The following is a 16,240-nucleotide window of genomic DNA, read 5'->3' on the forward strand; positions in this document are numbered from 1 at the left end:
AAGGAGAGTCTCTTTTTGTCTAGTGCCCCTCTGTGTGCCCAGCACAGGAACAGCTGCAGAATTCAATCCTGTTAGTATGATCTCTTGGGGTAAGAGGGTGACAGGATGTGTTCAGACAATCTGCAGTGATGAATTTCAACCAGGTGCTGCAATGCAAGTGAAAAGCTTTTTCAAAGATTTTGGTGGGTTTTTTTGTTTTGTTTTGTTTTGTTGTTGGTTTTTTGGTTGTTTTGTCATTGGTTTTTTGGTTGTTTTGTCGTTGTTGATGGTTTTGTGTTTTGTTTCATTTTTTTAAAGTATCTGGCAACAAAATGTTTTTTCCATACCTTAAAGATTTGATGTCTCTGTGAAGCTGTTGAGTTTTTCAGTATTACTGAGCTCACCAGGTTGCCAAGCTGTTGACATATTTCTAATCTTTTCCTTTCAGTCAGCGCCCAGAAGCTTTTTGCTGTCTCAAGGGCTGTTTTTTACTGAATATTAAGACAGTAAAATTAGTGTTAATTAGAACTCCAAGCATTTAGGTCAGGCCTGGGTCCTTGCTTTGCTTCAGTTAATTCTGATTTCTGTCTTGTAGGTTTCTCCAGCTCTTCAGAGCATTTTTTTCACAGGGTGTGGATGAAGTTTAGTCCTTGTGGCTGTTTCTCAGTCTCTTGCTCCAGCTGTAGCCTCCTGAAACCCTTCTGAAGCTTTCTCAGTGCTTTGTGCCGTGCCCTCCGTGCCCTGGCATGCTCAGTTGTCCCCTGGCTAAAGAACACTGCAGCCTCCCTCAGTGTTCATCTGTGAGCTAGTAACCATTTAAAAAAGACACCAGCAGAAAAATGATAATACACTCGAGCTGTTCCATTGGAAAAGACATTATTATGCTTGTGCTTACAGCTTAGTTCTTTGAAAAAAGAGAGAATGATGTGAGAACCTTTGGAGTAGATAATGGCCGTATGTGCTTCTTCCCAGGATGGTGCTATCAATTCCACTTAACCATAAGCTTTAAGGAGCATTTTATTTTGATAATTTTCCTTGAGTTTCTGCCCAATCTGGAGACAATATTCACATGCTGAAATGATTTATTTTGAAAATGCCATCAACTTCTTTATGAATTTCTTACATGAGCTTGGTCCATTTCACTGTTAACTGTTCAAGGGGATTTTAGGCTCTTTTTCAATGAGAATTTTATTGGATTTTATTTAGACTTTTTCCTCTCCAAGTGACCCTCTATTCATTGACTACTGCCAGTCATTCTGTTCGGAATTACAATAAGCCAACCACTTACAAGCACTTAGGTGGAATTTTAAAGAAACAAACAGCATCAGACCATCCTTAAAACCCCTCAGATTGTGGAATCATTGCAGATCTTTGCAGACTGAGTCTGGGTGATCCTGGACAACTCTCTGTGCCTGGACTCTGCAGGCTCAGGAGATGCCTTCAAAGCCCTGCTGATCTGGGGTTCTGTCACAACAGGAAATCTAAAATACCCCCTCTCCCCTCAATACCAAAGAGAATTACCCAGGAGATGAAGTTTTGTGTTTCCAGTGATAAAGCATATGCATCAAAAGAACTTCATACCTTTCACCATCACATGTAACCATTTTCTCAAAATTTGCAGAGCCTGGAAGATTGTTTGGTTTTTTATAGGCACAGAATAGGGAACAGTTTAGTGGAATAAAAATAATAAATAGTTTTGAAGGGTATCAGTTGTGGAGTTGAAGGAGGGGATAAGTAATTCAGCTTAACAATCAAGTACCACTGTTCTTATTTCCTTGCTGACAGTAAATAAGCTTTTGTTGTAGTGTAGTGACACAGAGATTACAGTAGGAATATCCTAATCTTGGCTATGCTTGGCAACAAGGATTATTTATATAAGGGTACCTTGGGTTGCTCAGAAGAAATAAAAATAAAATTTAAAATATTTTAATTTTAAAGTAAATTGACTTGTGAAACATTTTGAAACTAGCTAATATCTGTTTGAAAAAAAAAAAATAATTATTTCAACAGGTTATAAAGTCACATTTAGTCAAACCTGAGTGTGGAGACTTAATTTGGAGCAGATGCCAGTGGACTGACCAGAGAAGTTTTAATATAAGAAACAAGCAGAGGGATTTGAGAATCAACACATACAACTGCAAGTTTCAGTGGAAAAAATCAAAGCTTTTTTATTCAGCTTTCTTTACAAGCTCTTAAGCTTGTTTATTGAGATTTCCTGGACAAAGGTATGCTTTGGAGGGAGAGGGCAGTTCCCAGTTACACCTGTGATGCCACAGAGCAGGAGGAGGGCAGATCAAAGTGTGGGGGGGGAAATGTTGTTTTACAGCTAGATGTCTAATAAAAAATTGTTTCAGTTATATGAATATTCTTTTAGTTTAGTAATGATCCTAATGCAATTCCATCCCTTGGATTATGGATCTTATTTGCACAATCACTAAGTAGCAGTGAGGCAAACACATAGATCTCCAGAGTTCAGCATTTATTATCTCTGTGCTGCAATTTGCTTCTGTTATGGATTTTTCTAGATATTTGTCATCAATTAAGGTGGTAGCTTAATCTAGTTACCTCAGTTGTCTGAGGGAGAAGTGCTGAAATATGAAAGGAGATATAATTCTTAAAAGGAAAAAACTGACCTGTTGAAATGAACATGTGATTTTAAAACTTGATTCAGTTCACTATATCCTCACCCTTCCTGTAAGTCAACAAGTAAACTTCTAGTTTGACAACATTTTATATTATTTATTATGAAATGAGATTGTTAATTGTTTATCCTGATCTGGACTTTAGATTGCATAGGAGCCAGGGGAACAAGGGAGATGGGAGAACCCCATATTATTGACACAGTAGGCTGGGAGTGGAGGAAGGTGAAAGCAGGAGAGTGATAAATCCATAAAATGGCTAGGTCTTTAGAGGTAAAACCAAATTAAAACCAAATTATTAAAGAGCTTATTTCGTATCCTGCCACAAATTCCTTTTACATCAGTAATTGGGAAAATATCTGGTTGTGAAGACCAACAGCAGTAGTTGAAAACAGTAACTTGGTTAGATCTTAACAAGGAAAATAAATTTTCCCTTGGCTTTCATTCAGAAAGGTAGAGCCATTCCCAGGTACTTTACTGGAGTCAGCAGATGGAGCACTGAAAATGCACTTTACTGCTCAAGTGACAACATTCAGATTCCAGTGCTGGCCTTGTGTGTGTGCCCGTGTTGTTTCTAGACTCCGCTGTTTATCAGAGGCAAGTACAAGAAAGATGTACAAGTCTGCAAAACTTGTCCAAAACAAAAGGCTTGAAAAGTAGGGAAGCAGTTTGTGTGCTAAATAATGGAGTGAGTTTCCAGGGATTGGAAACGTCTCCCCATCAGGTGTGACATGCATCCCTCTCACAGAAAATGAAAACTTTCCAGGTCAATCACTGAGCTGTACAGGTGTAGTCTGTGCACTGAGAAACGTGGCCCAGAATCTGCCCTTGGCTTAGTTGATGTATGAGGACTGCATTGTGCTTCTAAAGCTTCCTTTGTGTTTGTCATCTTCACCTCTGGCTGCTGGAAAAGAAACTTGCTGTTGCCTTTTCAAGATCTATGACATTGCATTAAGGTGCTCATAAGGAATCCAGAAACACTTCTGCAACTGATCCCATAGAATTGTTGCAGGTTAATTGTCAGTAAAAGCAGCACAAAGGGATATAATTGAATAACAAGAAAATGCAGGTTTAGTATAATGACAAACTTCCAACTGCTGAACTGCTAACACCAACCTCAAGTAACTGATGCTGCTAAACATCAAGAGTAGACAGTCTCTAAGTTGCTGTCTAATTTAAAACATAAAACAGCGTATTACTTACATCAGCTTTGAGTTAATTGCAGAGATGCTTTGAAGTTGGACACTGGCTGTAGCACAGCAGAAATCCGTGTGCAGTGACACAGATGAGTGTGTCAGGGTCCCAAACGAAGGGATGCTGCTGTAAGGTGTTGTTCCAGTAGTGCCCCACAAGGTGGGGGAATGAACCTTTGTATTTCACTGCTGTTGTCTTGCATCTTTCCTGCCCACCCTCCTCCTGCCTGGATACCACACTTTTAAATCACCTGCTTGATGTGGTCAGTGCAGAGCATGGAGCTGTAAAGCAAGAGCCTGTCAGAAACTTTTCAAGCTGTAGATCCCAATCTGGAGTTTTACAAGTGTTGGAAAAACATACTACAATGATCATTCACGTGTTATTTCTTCTTTGTACACACCAGAATAAATAATCTGAATGGGTGCAGATTTCCATGGGTACGGATTTCTTTAGTGGGGAATGTTTTGGTGTAAAAGCTTTTCTGTGGGGTTTTTACTTACATGTTCATTCTGCTAATGGCATTATTGATCTGTAGCTGGCTGTGTAACAGGCAATGTCCTATTTTCCCTCTCTGTATCTGATAAATTCAGAGAGATCTAAGCCATCCCGAGAAGCCATCAGAGAGCCCTTAACAGGGTTGTGTACTTTATGCTGTTTAGCTAAATAATAAAAATCTATTTTTTTTTAGTACTTTATGGTAGATGCTACCCCTGTTTCAAATAGTATTTAAAAATCTAAGTACTTGAAAACAAAACAAAAATTAAAAATCAGAACTATTATTCTGAATTTTGGTCATGACTTCTCCTTCTTGCTTTAGAGACTGCCACTGTGAGCTGCTGATAAAGACAATGAGTCCTCACTCAGCCTGTGTGGTTCAGTTCAGGAGCCATTCTCACACCCCTGAGCTTCCAGGGCTCATGGATGTTCCTTTGCAGCATGCAGGAATTTAAGATACATAAGCTCATTTACTCTTTTTGTGTCTGTATTGTTTGTTGCAAGTCCCCGTCTGGTTTTAGGATCCTTTCCAGTTCCTTCTTTCTAAAGATCTCTTCCCAGTTCTTTGCAAAGTAAGGCTACCTAAATGTTTAATAATTTGGCTGGATCTTTTACAGGCAAAAAAAAAATTTAGTGAGAGAAAATATTCCTGGAAGGGCATGTGGGAGATAAGACAGTCTTGGTTGTAGGGGAATTGCACATTCTAAACCAGGTTATTTCTGGTATCTCAGGCAAAGAGTGCTCTCTGTGCAGGGTTCTGAGGGCTGCTCAGACCCCCCTGCCATGAATCACAATTTCCTAACCTTGTAGCACTTGGGGCTTGCAGGCCAGGGCTGAGCACTGAGGGGAGACAGGAAAGGGGGAGATGAGGCACTTACAACGTTGCTCCTTTACTACTTTTGTACACTCTGCCTAGCTGCTCCCATCCTAGCCAGGGGCAGAAAATCCCTGCTGGCTTTGTGGCTCATCTAATGTATCCTGGGTAACACAAAGATTGTATTTTAGTTCCCAGTTTGGCCTTTTTATTCATGGAATTCTGCTGGATGTTGTGCCTGGGTTATAGCTGCCCTTTTTCAGGGAGAGCTTTGAGGCTTCCATTGGCACAAAGGCAAACAGAGCTGGCTGTGGTAGCGCTGCCACACTTGAGATAACCTGAGCCACAAATTCTGGATGGACTCTCATTTCCTTCTGATAATTTCTGTGGCCCGTGCCTGACTAATGTAGTGACATTTGAAGGATCTGGGAGCTTAGAACAGAGGGACAATGGAGAATGAAAAGTGGAGAAACCTGGATAGGCCAAGAGACTTGAGAATCATGTTCTGACCCCAGTGCTTGCTCTGTGTGATCTGTACACACAAAGTTTAAAACCTTAATATAACCTAGATGCCATAAATATTTATGTTTGACTTGTAAGATCTTCTTTAAAACTTTGCCTTAGATAGAGGTAACACTTTTTTTGTTGTTGTTTTCATAGATAAAAGTCAGTGGAGGAATTTTTCAAGTTTGCTCTGTGGATGTATTACATGTTCTACCTTTAGCTCTTATGTTGGCTGTTTCATGGCAAAAATTAGAAATGCTAAAGGTTTGGTAGATGTTTTTTAACTCAAGTTGCATGCTGAAATGGGGAGTTTCATTTGAACGAAGTTTTAATTGAAAAGCGACTCCTTTCTACAGTGTTTCCATTTTGGTTGACACTGAAGAATTGAGTTCCAGAAAAGAAATTTAAAAAATAATTCATCTGAAACCTGAAACAAGCTGGTTTTGAAGCATTACAGTGTTATCTGATAGGAGGCTCAGAGGCTTTATTGCTTCTGTTCTTTTCCGTGTGCTGAGGTCTGTGATCAGCTTCTGGGGCAGATCAATAATGCTCCCATTGGCAGAGTGGAGTCAACAAAATGCCCCAAAACCAGAGGAAGCAAGGACAGGAGTGGGAAATCGTAGCAGAGAGGCTGTTGGCAGGCAGGTTATTGACAGATACACAAGTGTGTGACGTTTTCAGAGGCCTCTGCCACACGAGCAACAAGCAGGCAGTTCAAGCTCCAGGTCCTTGCAATGACATTAATCTAACAGTGTGATTTAGGATCCAGTCACCAATATACCGAGTGCAGATAAATCGATACAAAACCTTTGTCAAAGGTGTGAGTGTACCTGTGCACTTGGGAGCAGGGCAGATATCCACTGGCTTCCCCAGGAGATTTGGGGAGAGGCATCTTCACGTTTCACGTTTATAAATACACAAAGAAAATGGTGCGAGAGCACAGCGTGTATCTGAAACTGGGGCCACCTGAATTTCTAGCAGTTCAGTTGAGAGACTTATTGTGCATTTTCAGTGGGACTGAAATAGATTCAGTTCATGAGATACAAAGCAATCCAGGACAGAAGAATGGCATTGTCCTTGCAGCACAGGTGAATGCTTTTATTACCAGCTTTTCTGGAGAAAATGTGCTGCTCTTTAAGCATCCAGGTGGAGATCATAGCATAAGTGATTGCCTACATAATATATTATTCAGCTGTTCCACCAGGCCTATCCTGTTACAGGTGATGAGGGTTTGGGAAAAACCTCTTATAATTAAGACAATTACAAACCCCATTTTTAGCATTCACTCTGGCCTAAAATGAGGAGGGGGAAACATAATATAGTCTTACACTTCTTTCAAAAAGTTACAGTAAATGTTGTAAGAGTGGGTCCTATGGAAAATGACTTCTGCATTGAAACTTGTAAATACTAAACTGTTTGTGTGGATGATGAAGGTGCCATGAGCTTGTGAGTACTACTTCATTTTGTCTTTATTAGAACATAGTGGTGATGTTAGAGTATGAAATTAAGAGAGTTTTATGTCTTTTACCATCCTGTCAGCTTATAGAAGCTAAGTGACATACGAAATGAGGTAGCTGAGACCTCCAAAGAAGTTGTGACAAGAATAGTGTATCATGGAGCATAAAAACTGTTTTGAGCTCGGAACATTGGAATGCTGTGATAGGAGCAGACTTCTGCAACAAGACATATGGAAGGTATCTTAGCCCCTTGATAAGCAATGCTCTAGCCACTGAGCACAATAATTTAAAGTTTCCTTTCCCAGGTGCTTGACTTAGGCACTTGCTTTTCACTGAGAAGGGCAGAGCTGGGGATGATAGTGCTACTTTGGGGTTGGTGTGCAGTTGCTAACATTGGCTTTGAGGGTTGTTCTACAGCAGAGTTTTTATGTGCTTTTTAAAGTCTCACCCTTAAACACTCTGGCTTCCCATCTGGCAAGTAAGATTGCAGTGCTTTTGTAACTGACTGGGATCTGATGTTTAAAATTGTCAAGTAATCAAATGTAATTAATGTAAATACTGTTAACTCCAGTTAAATCTCTGTTCAAATGATTCTGTGCATTGACAGAGCAAGTCTGTCACTAACAAGGGATGATAGATGTTTGTTGGCCCTCTGCTGTTTTATAAATATCAGAAAATATTAATCCCTTTACACAAGTTCATTTTGGCTGATGCTGAACTGAAACATGCCAAATATATCTATTTCTTCATACACCTTGCCCCTCACGTCTGTAACAATTAGAGTTCCTGTGGGGCACTTTAAAATACAATAATAATTGCTGCACAACATTTTAATAAAAAAATCCCTGAAATTTTAACAGCTGGATTACGTCAAACTTATTTTTTTTTTTAAGAAATAGGTTTAAAGACAAAGTGATTCTTTGTTATCCAGACCTCTCACTCACTGCTTGATCAACTCTAGTTCCCTACTACAGCAGCACACAAAAATTGGAATAGTTGTTTTCTGAAATGTGTTTTTCAATCCTAGTGAAAGCAAAAGTTTAAAACGTAAAAGTTTTTTGCAAAGCTGATTGAATGTCTTGAGCCAAACCTCTCAGGGTTGGCACAGAAATTAAACACACAGAACTTGTTAACCTTCCAAATAATCTATGCAAAAATTTAGAAAGAATGTTCCTGTTCAGTTTTCATAAATGAAATATTGTGTTACTATTTTGTTAATGGGAGGGAAAGCAGATTAGTTAAAAGGGTAAATTTGAAGAAGAGCTGCTTGGGTTCAGGTAAGAAGTGAAATCGAACCAAGAGACTTCTCTCCTTCCCTCAATGAAGAACAGCGACACGTGGATCAGAGCACCAGCCTCCCACGTTCCAGGTAACCATGTGCTGATGAAACTTTTCTTCCTTTCATTGTATCATGAAACCTTCAAAACTTAGGGGTTTTGTCCTAACAGATGCTGAAGGAAAAAGTGAAAAAGGTATAACTGGAAGAGGAAATTAGATTTTTTTTCATAGCTGTGAATCTAAGCTGGGTTTTAGATTCAACCTGCTTCTCTTACATTTTCCTATTAAGCATTAGGAAAGAAATTGTCTGCTGAGTATCTCAGTCTTTGCGTGATACTGTGGAATGGAGAACATGAGGCAATGCTGAATTCTCCTCAAGATACCAGTACTCTAGAGAGGCTGGAGCTATATTTCTCTTGTGTGGGTGTCTGAGCATTTGAATTGGCCATCTGTAGGGACAGCAAACTGCTTAAACTTTGTTTTCTTCTTTGTGAGATATTTCTGTAACAGTCTGAGAATTAAAACGGGGTTCTGATCTGCAGAGGAAATGGAGATGGCTAGCTGTTCCTTTTTAGAAAAGATATAATGCTTATTTGGAGAATTTTCCTATGAACCTTAAAAGCATAGTAAATAAAAGCAGTGAGTATTTTTAGGTTATATTTAAAATCAGAACTCTTTATTTTGTGCATTTGGAAGTCTACATTGAGTTAGTTGAAATCATAGCTCTGTGATAATAAGCAGATTACTCTAAAGATTTTTCACGAAGTTTTAAAAAAGCCTTAAACTTTTAAAACCCAAAAATTAGCTCCATGTGTTTCACTTGTTTCTGTCTTCACTACTGTCAGTGCTAAATCAGTGAGCCCTGTTTATTATACCTTCAATTCAATGTGCTGAAATTCACTTTCTAAGGCATTTATTTCATATATGTTGTAAGAAAAGTGGCTTCTGCTCTGATGGTGCATAGTTTTCCCCAGACTTATTTCTAGTTCACAATGAAGCTCCCAGCATTGCTCCTGTAGAATTTTCACAGCTGTGTGTCCAGTTGTGAGCCATGATGTGTAAAAGCTCCATGGCTTGCCCAGCCACTGCTGAAGTTCAAAAGTTTTCCTGAAAACCCCTCAATTACAGAGCTTTCTGTTTGTGACTGTTCCTTATCTATCCCAATCGTCTTTCTTTCCAAAGAGACAATGATTTAAGGTTTGCTCCAAACATAATGTAAATGATCGATGGTACCTGGCAGTTGCCATTGTTTATCCAAACAGAATATTGTGTGCAGGAAGGTCTGAACAATCAGTCTGGGCTTCAGGTCTGCTTGGGGCTGAAGCTGGGTTTGTACTCAGCGAGCATTTTTCCTCTTGACCACCTCAAAAGGTGTTTTTCAGTGGTGTTCCTTTTCAGGAGGAAGTGTTAGCACTGGCACTTCTCAGAAAGAAGTTGTGATACCAAATTGTAGCTACCTTGCAAAAAGTTTGTTGCTCAAAACAAGCCTGTGGAGGGGCTGATGCTGTGAATGAAACCTGATGGTAAAATTACTTTAAAAACAAGTTTTCTGTGGTTTGGTGTTAAATTCCTCCACACGAGGACTTTGTATTCTGTGTTCTGTTAGACCACGATTCTTGGCAGTGGCAAAATTAAGGAAATCCAGAAACATTGAGAAAGAACCAAGTTGTCTTTTCTTCTGATCATATTTATTTGAAGTTTACCTTAGAGGGACAACTGCTGGGTAGTTATTTTTGTAAAGGTCCACATTTTGGTTGCACATAGGCAGTGAGAGTGGAAGCTGTCTTAGGGAGACTGTTCTGTGTGGAACAATCTGTTGGTAGAAAATATCTTCCAGGTTGGATGCTGCATTAGCCTCAGGAGAGAAGCTAGAATCAGGTGCCATTTAGAGGGATTAAGGAATTAAGTTCTGGTTTGTTTGCTTTGTTTTTTGTTGAATGTTCATGTTTATTTCATGAAGTGTAATTAGCAGACTAGCAATTCCATCTTGGATAATTTTCTATCAAATCTGTGTAAACAGGAGCACACACTGACGGGGTTTGTAGGAATAGGAGCTTTTGGAAACATATAAAGAATTTCCTTATTTCAAGAGAATGTTTATTACAGCGATGGCAGCTGAATTTTGTATAATAAGGACAGTGCACTGGTTTGGAGATTTCATCACTCAAAATGGAGGTGTGAATAATTGCTCTGTTTCTGGTGATCGAGATACACTGACAGGTAAAAAAAAGGGGCAATGTTTTTCTATGAAGGCAGCAAGTCCTACATGCACACCAAGCATATCAGAGCACTGACACTGTCACAATAAAGCAAATACACCACTAAAATTGCACAAAAGGTTTCAGCATTAGCTGATGCTTAATCTGTTATAGAAAGAACCTTTGAATTTTCTGCTATACTGCATCTGAAAAAAGCATGGTCAGAATTTTTATTGGTTTTGAGTAACTCCAAGCTACTGTAGGGGAGACACTAAAATGCCAGGTTCCACATTTGTGACATGTTGGGCTCTCACCCAGTATGTTTACAGTGTGAACAATGTTATTTGGTTTTGATAGGAGTAAAAAGGAGTGCTGTAGCTTCAATGCAGCTTTCAGAATGATCTCATTAATTATGAAGGGATGTGTAGCCATATGCTCAAATGGCTGACTAAGCTTGAGCATCTCCCACTCCTGCTGGAGCCCTTGAAGGTTGTTGAACTAAATGTAAACTTCTTTTTCTCCACCCTACCATCCCCCCAGCATCTGAGCTACCATAGGCTGATCCAAATCTGAGATCTGACACTGCACTTCCACAGTGAAGAGCAAGGACCCAAGTGAGGCATGATGTTGGAGTTGGAATCTGATTGCATCATAGTAGTTGAGGCCTCCTGAGCCTGAATCTCACAATTCACAAGGGCTTTGGTGTTATTACTGGTTCAGTATGAGTTGGATCAGCAGATGCTTTGTACCTTATCTGATTATAAAGAGTTATCTTGCATTGGTCCTTACAGGCTGCTTTTGCTGCACAATTTGTGCTCCTAGTTTTTGCCTCTTCTCTCCTTCCAGCTGTCCACTTTGGACATGGCTTCATTCTCGGTTCTACAGGCATCCAGGAACTATTTTACCAATTGTCAGGGCCAGTGATAGACTAAAACACCACCAAGAACATTGCATTACAGCTGGAGTTGACAGCAGATACCTGGCAATTCCCCCATGTGCCAGTCGCTGCCACGTGGGTAAATACAGAGATTGCTTCAGTAAATCATCCTCCTGCTGCTGGAGCCCAATGTTTGCCCACAGTGTTTGTCCTCTTGTGGCATCGCCGCTGTTTATGCAGTGAACAAAGCAAGTAAGTGTTAAAAAAAAAAACTTCTTAACCTGGTTCAGTTTCCTTGTCCAAGGCAACCTGGCCTTGCAGACGGTGGCCCTGGCACAACCAAATGGGCAGCCTGGGGGCAGCCAGGTGGAATCTCTCCTGGGCTCAAGATGAATATGAAGGTGCTATCTGGAAGCATATCCTAAGCAAGACAAGTTAAAATGGTTTGGTTTGTGAACAGAAGTTCTCTCTGGTGTGTGGTGAGTTGTTTTCTTAATCAGCCATGATTAGGAATATAGGAACTGTATGTTCTCTTTATAAGTGATGTCAATATAGCAGAGAAAAAGCAATTACCTCTTGTTGTCTCTTAGTGGATACTGAGTGCAAGAACTTTAAATTAATTAAAGCCAGAAGCTGGAGACCAGATCTAAAAAAATATGTCTGGAAATTAAGGATCTAAATAGTGGACCAGAAGTCTTTTAGTAGATACAGACACACCAGGGTATCCAAAACATAATGATTCTACACACCAAAAAAAAAAAAAAAAAAAAAAAAAAACAACAACAAAAAAAAAACACCAAAAACCAAAAACCCCCTGCATTTTGCAGTGTGAAAATTTGCAATATGTTATACCTTTTGTGGCGAAGAAATACAAATTTTGCCCCTGTAAATGGATGCATTCTTGTACAAGTTGAGATGAATATGCATTAATGTAAATAATAAGATGGGCAGAACTTGCTATGAATTGTTGGGGTTTTTCTTGTGGTGGTGTTTTTTTTTTGTTTTTTTGGTTTTTTTGCATAAGTTTGAAGTGTGCCAGTAATATCATGTTCAGTGGTGTTGACAATTCCAATAAGTTCAGAGCCACTGCAAGGCAAAGCTGAAGAGCACCAAGGCTGAGTGTCTCCTAAGTGCTCGGTGAGGTAGGCTGGAGGATAATGTCACTTATTCAGGGGTGGGGGAACATGAGGTGACAGCGGGATGAAGGTGAATCAGCTGTGGTCCTGGCACACCCAGCTGCCTGTCCAGCACACGTTTTGTTGTAGGAAACTTGCCAAAGGTGATTTATAGGAGTGGTTTGCATGCTGTGATGTGGGAACTGGCAAGGGACAGGTCTGATTTCTGATTAAAACAAAAGACATATTTGAAATATAAATTAGGCTGGTAAGACAGTCTGGTGAATAACTTGGAAATAGTATCATTTGTACCTGTGGTAATCTATTCCATAGCTCATATTCCAGCTGCTTGAGCAGCTGTTTGTGTGTGTGCAGGTATTGAAGGTGTTATGCAGTGTATGATCCCAGTGACTTCCAGCCTTGCTGACTTGAAGTGTGGTCATAGCTGAGCCATAATTCATGTTTGGCTTTCTACTGAAAAAGCAAGTCTGAAGCTTTTATTCACATTCAGCAGCAAATCCAACTCCGTTGGCTCTACCGTTGCTCTCAGTCCTCTGCTCTGCTGTCCTCTCCTCTTTTTCTGCTCGCCAACATGCACACCAAAAAGGCTGCTGAAGATATGGTGCAGTCTTCTACTGTCTCTGTTTAAAAGCTGTTTTGTTGATAGCTATTTTGTAGTAATATGTCAGATGCTAAGTATCTGTTAGGCTGACAGGGACTGTTTTCAGCTGTCCTGATGGTGCCTGTGGTGTAGATGCTGGTGGCAAAGCAGGCAAAGTGACATAAGCTGCTCTCCATGTCCAGCAGGAGGACTTTGGTAAGTGCTGTTTTACTAAATGAATCTTGATTTTCATACTGACACAGGAACCCATGGCAGAGCTGCTGTTTCAGTCACCCCATCTTATTTCCATCTTATTCCACCCAGTGTCAGTCATTACCCCACAGGGAAAGGGAATGGATTCATCCTGACGCCTAGAGACAATTAGCAACAAGAACCAGGGACAAACATCCCTTCCCAGAAGTTATTGAAGGGATTGACTCGTAATACCCTGTAAATTACTTGGTGCAGTTGATAGTTATGAGGTGTTAGTGGTGTTAAAAATGTGACACGGGGTAGATTCCTGAGCCCAGAGCTGGTAATCTGTTTATCCTCTAGCTGTGAATAAATCGGGCAGCACCAAGGTGAAACCTTGGCTAGCCACACAGTGGTTTAGCAGCTTGTCTACAGACATGCATGCACTCTGTTACTGCTAAGAGGAATTAAGTGAAAGCATCAAGGAAGGCTGAAAAAAAGTTTTCCAGGTGTCTTAGTGCTCATTCCACAAGGTAATCTTTTGAACCTGGTTTGGAGCCTAAAGTCAATTCTATTTCTCTGTATGTGCACCAAGGAAGCAGACTTGGCTCTAGAGAGGTCAGGGGAAGGAGCAGACGTGTCCTTGCATTTGTGCTCCTCTTAGCTTTAGAAAATGTTCCTCTTCCAAAAAGAAACAGGGGCATGGAACACAAGGGGAAGCTGCTTTGTGCAGCTTTGAGGCATCACAAGGCTCCTTCTTCCTGTCCCCAGACAGGAGAGAAAAATGCAAAATGCAGAGTCTCTCTTTGTCTTACTGATGTGCAAGACGCATTTGCGAAGTTGGCTGGCATTTCTTTGATGGTGTGTGAGCCCACATCCATGAGCAAAGGAATCCAGTTCAGTAAGGACTGTATGCTCCATCAACAGGTATAAAAAAGATAGTAATGAAAATTAACAAAGAAAGTAATTTTTTAAAGATCCTAAAATATCACTGCTTTCAGGGAGCATCCCTAGTAGGATTTTTTTTTTTTTAATTTATATATAAAAATATGTATTAAAATGCAGTTATTTATTTTATGATATTTTAAATAAAAATTCCTGTTTGGTAATTTAAATAAAAATTCTCTAGGGTAGCAGTACCACAAAGAATTTCTACTGTAAAAGTTCAACAGTAACTTGAAATGCATCTTTGCATTGTAGGTCAAACATTTATGTGTATGTTATTCACGTTCATTAACTTGCAGGGTCCCTCAAATACTATGATTCTTAATGGGATCTCTTCACAGGTAAACTACCTGTAGGATGTTTTATTGTGAAAAGATCTCAGACTGAACATAGATCTGAAAATCACTAATACGTGAATATTGTTTCCATCAGTGTATTCCTTGGAGTCCTTTGTTAAACCAACAATTCTCTATATAAATCTGTATTTATATTTTAAAAGTGAACAAAAGTATGATCAGAGATCAAAACTGAGGAAGCTTGAATCCTTATTTGACCAATTATTTTTCTAATCCTAGCAATACAGTTCTTAAAATCATTGATTTGCCCTGGATTCAAACTGGATTAATATCTTAAATGTCATTCTTTAATGTGAGGGACCAGTGGTGTGAAAATGGAAAAAAAATAATGTTATGTGGCTTCAGTTTTTTATCTTGCAAGTATCCTAACTTTCTAAGGAAGAGTTATCACTAGTTTGCTTACACAAAAAATTGTTAACAAGTGGAAATATACAGCATATATGAAGAGTTTAAAAACCTTCATTTTCTTATCTCACCAGTTGTTTCTTCATGTAGATTGTCCAGAGGCCTTGTCTCTACTGTGTGATGCAGTATATTAAATTGCACAGAAAAGAGAAAAAGATAACTCTGACTTTATGCTTCATGATTGAGACTCTTGGGTAAAAATACTCCTGGTGACTTCAGTTCTCTTTTCTGATTGTGGTTTTGCAGTTTCCTCCCATATACATTCCAAATTTTCAGGTGCAATAAATTAAACATCTGCTGTACTCTGTTTTTAAGAAAAGCTGAGAATGTGTATTAAATAATGCCCACAGCAAATGTATTTGCCTTTGGCTTAGCCTCTAGCTTGAAGATTGTCCAAAATCTGATGTTACTCAAGGAACATGATTTCCATGGTTTTGCCTTGTTAATGCTAAAACATTTATATACACTGTGTGTTGGGTTCTTTAATAAACTCTAGTTGTGTGTGACTATCCCAAACAAATTTTCCTGGTCCTGCTGAAATGGATTTCCCAGTCAATGAGACTGCACACTCACTCCAAGAGATGCAAGGTCTGACTGCTGTGTTGTTTGCATAGTTATTTCTGACTGGGATATTTTATCTCTGTGCCAGCTGAGGGGCAAGAGCTGATGTGAGGGAGAGTTTCCTGTCTGGAAAGGTCACTTAGGAGCTATTGTGCTGTGGTGTTGGCCAAAAAAACCAAACCAAAATCCAAATCTACAAAACACCCAGAACCAACACTGATTGCCTGGCCTGGGCTGTTTTGTTGGATTTGGTTATTTTGAGTCGTCTGACATCTGGGCTGTGCCTCAGTATTTTAGCAGCAATTGCTCAGTGGGGTGACATTTCATCTTAGCTTTGGTATATTATGATTACATCCTAAATCTCTCTGTCCCAGCTACTTTCATTTATCTAAGGTTTGGCTTATTTTCACAAATGGGCATAATGATAGCCATTAGTATTGGCAAGACTCAGCAGCTGCAGGTTTCCTTAGAGCAAAGTCCCTGGCTATATTTCCAGTAGACTGTGATCTTCATTAATGCAAGGTCATTCCCACTTCCTTCTTTCCTTTTTCCTCATCCCTGCAGGTCAACTTGAATAAATAAACTAAATCAAATAAATGATCTTTCCTTTTCAGTTGCACTTGATATGCC

This window comes from Hirundo rustica, chromosome 13, assembly GCF_015227805.2.
Source record: "Hirundo rustica isolate bHirRus1 chromosome 13, bHirRus1.pri.v3, whole genome shotgun sequence".
NCBI classification, from domain to species: Eukaryota; Metazoa; Chordata; class Aves; order Passeriformes; family Hirundinidae; genus Hirundo; species Hirundo rustica.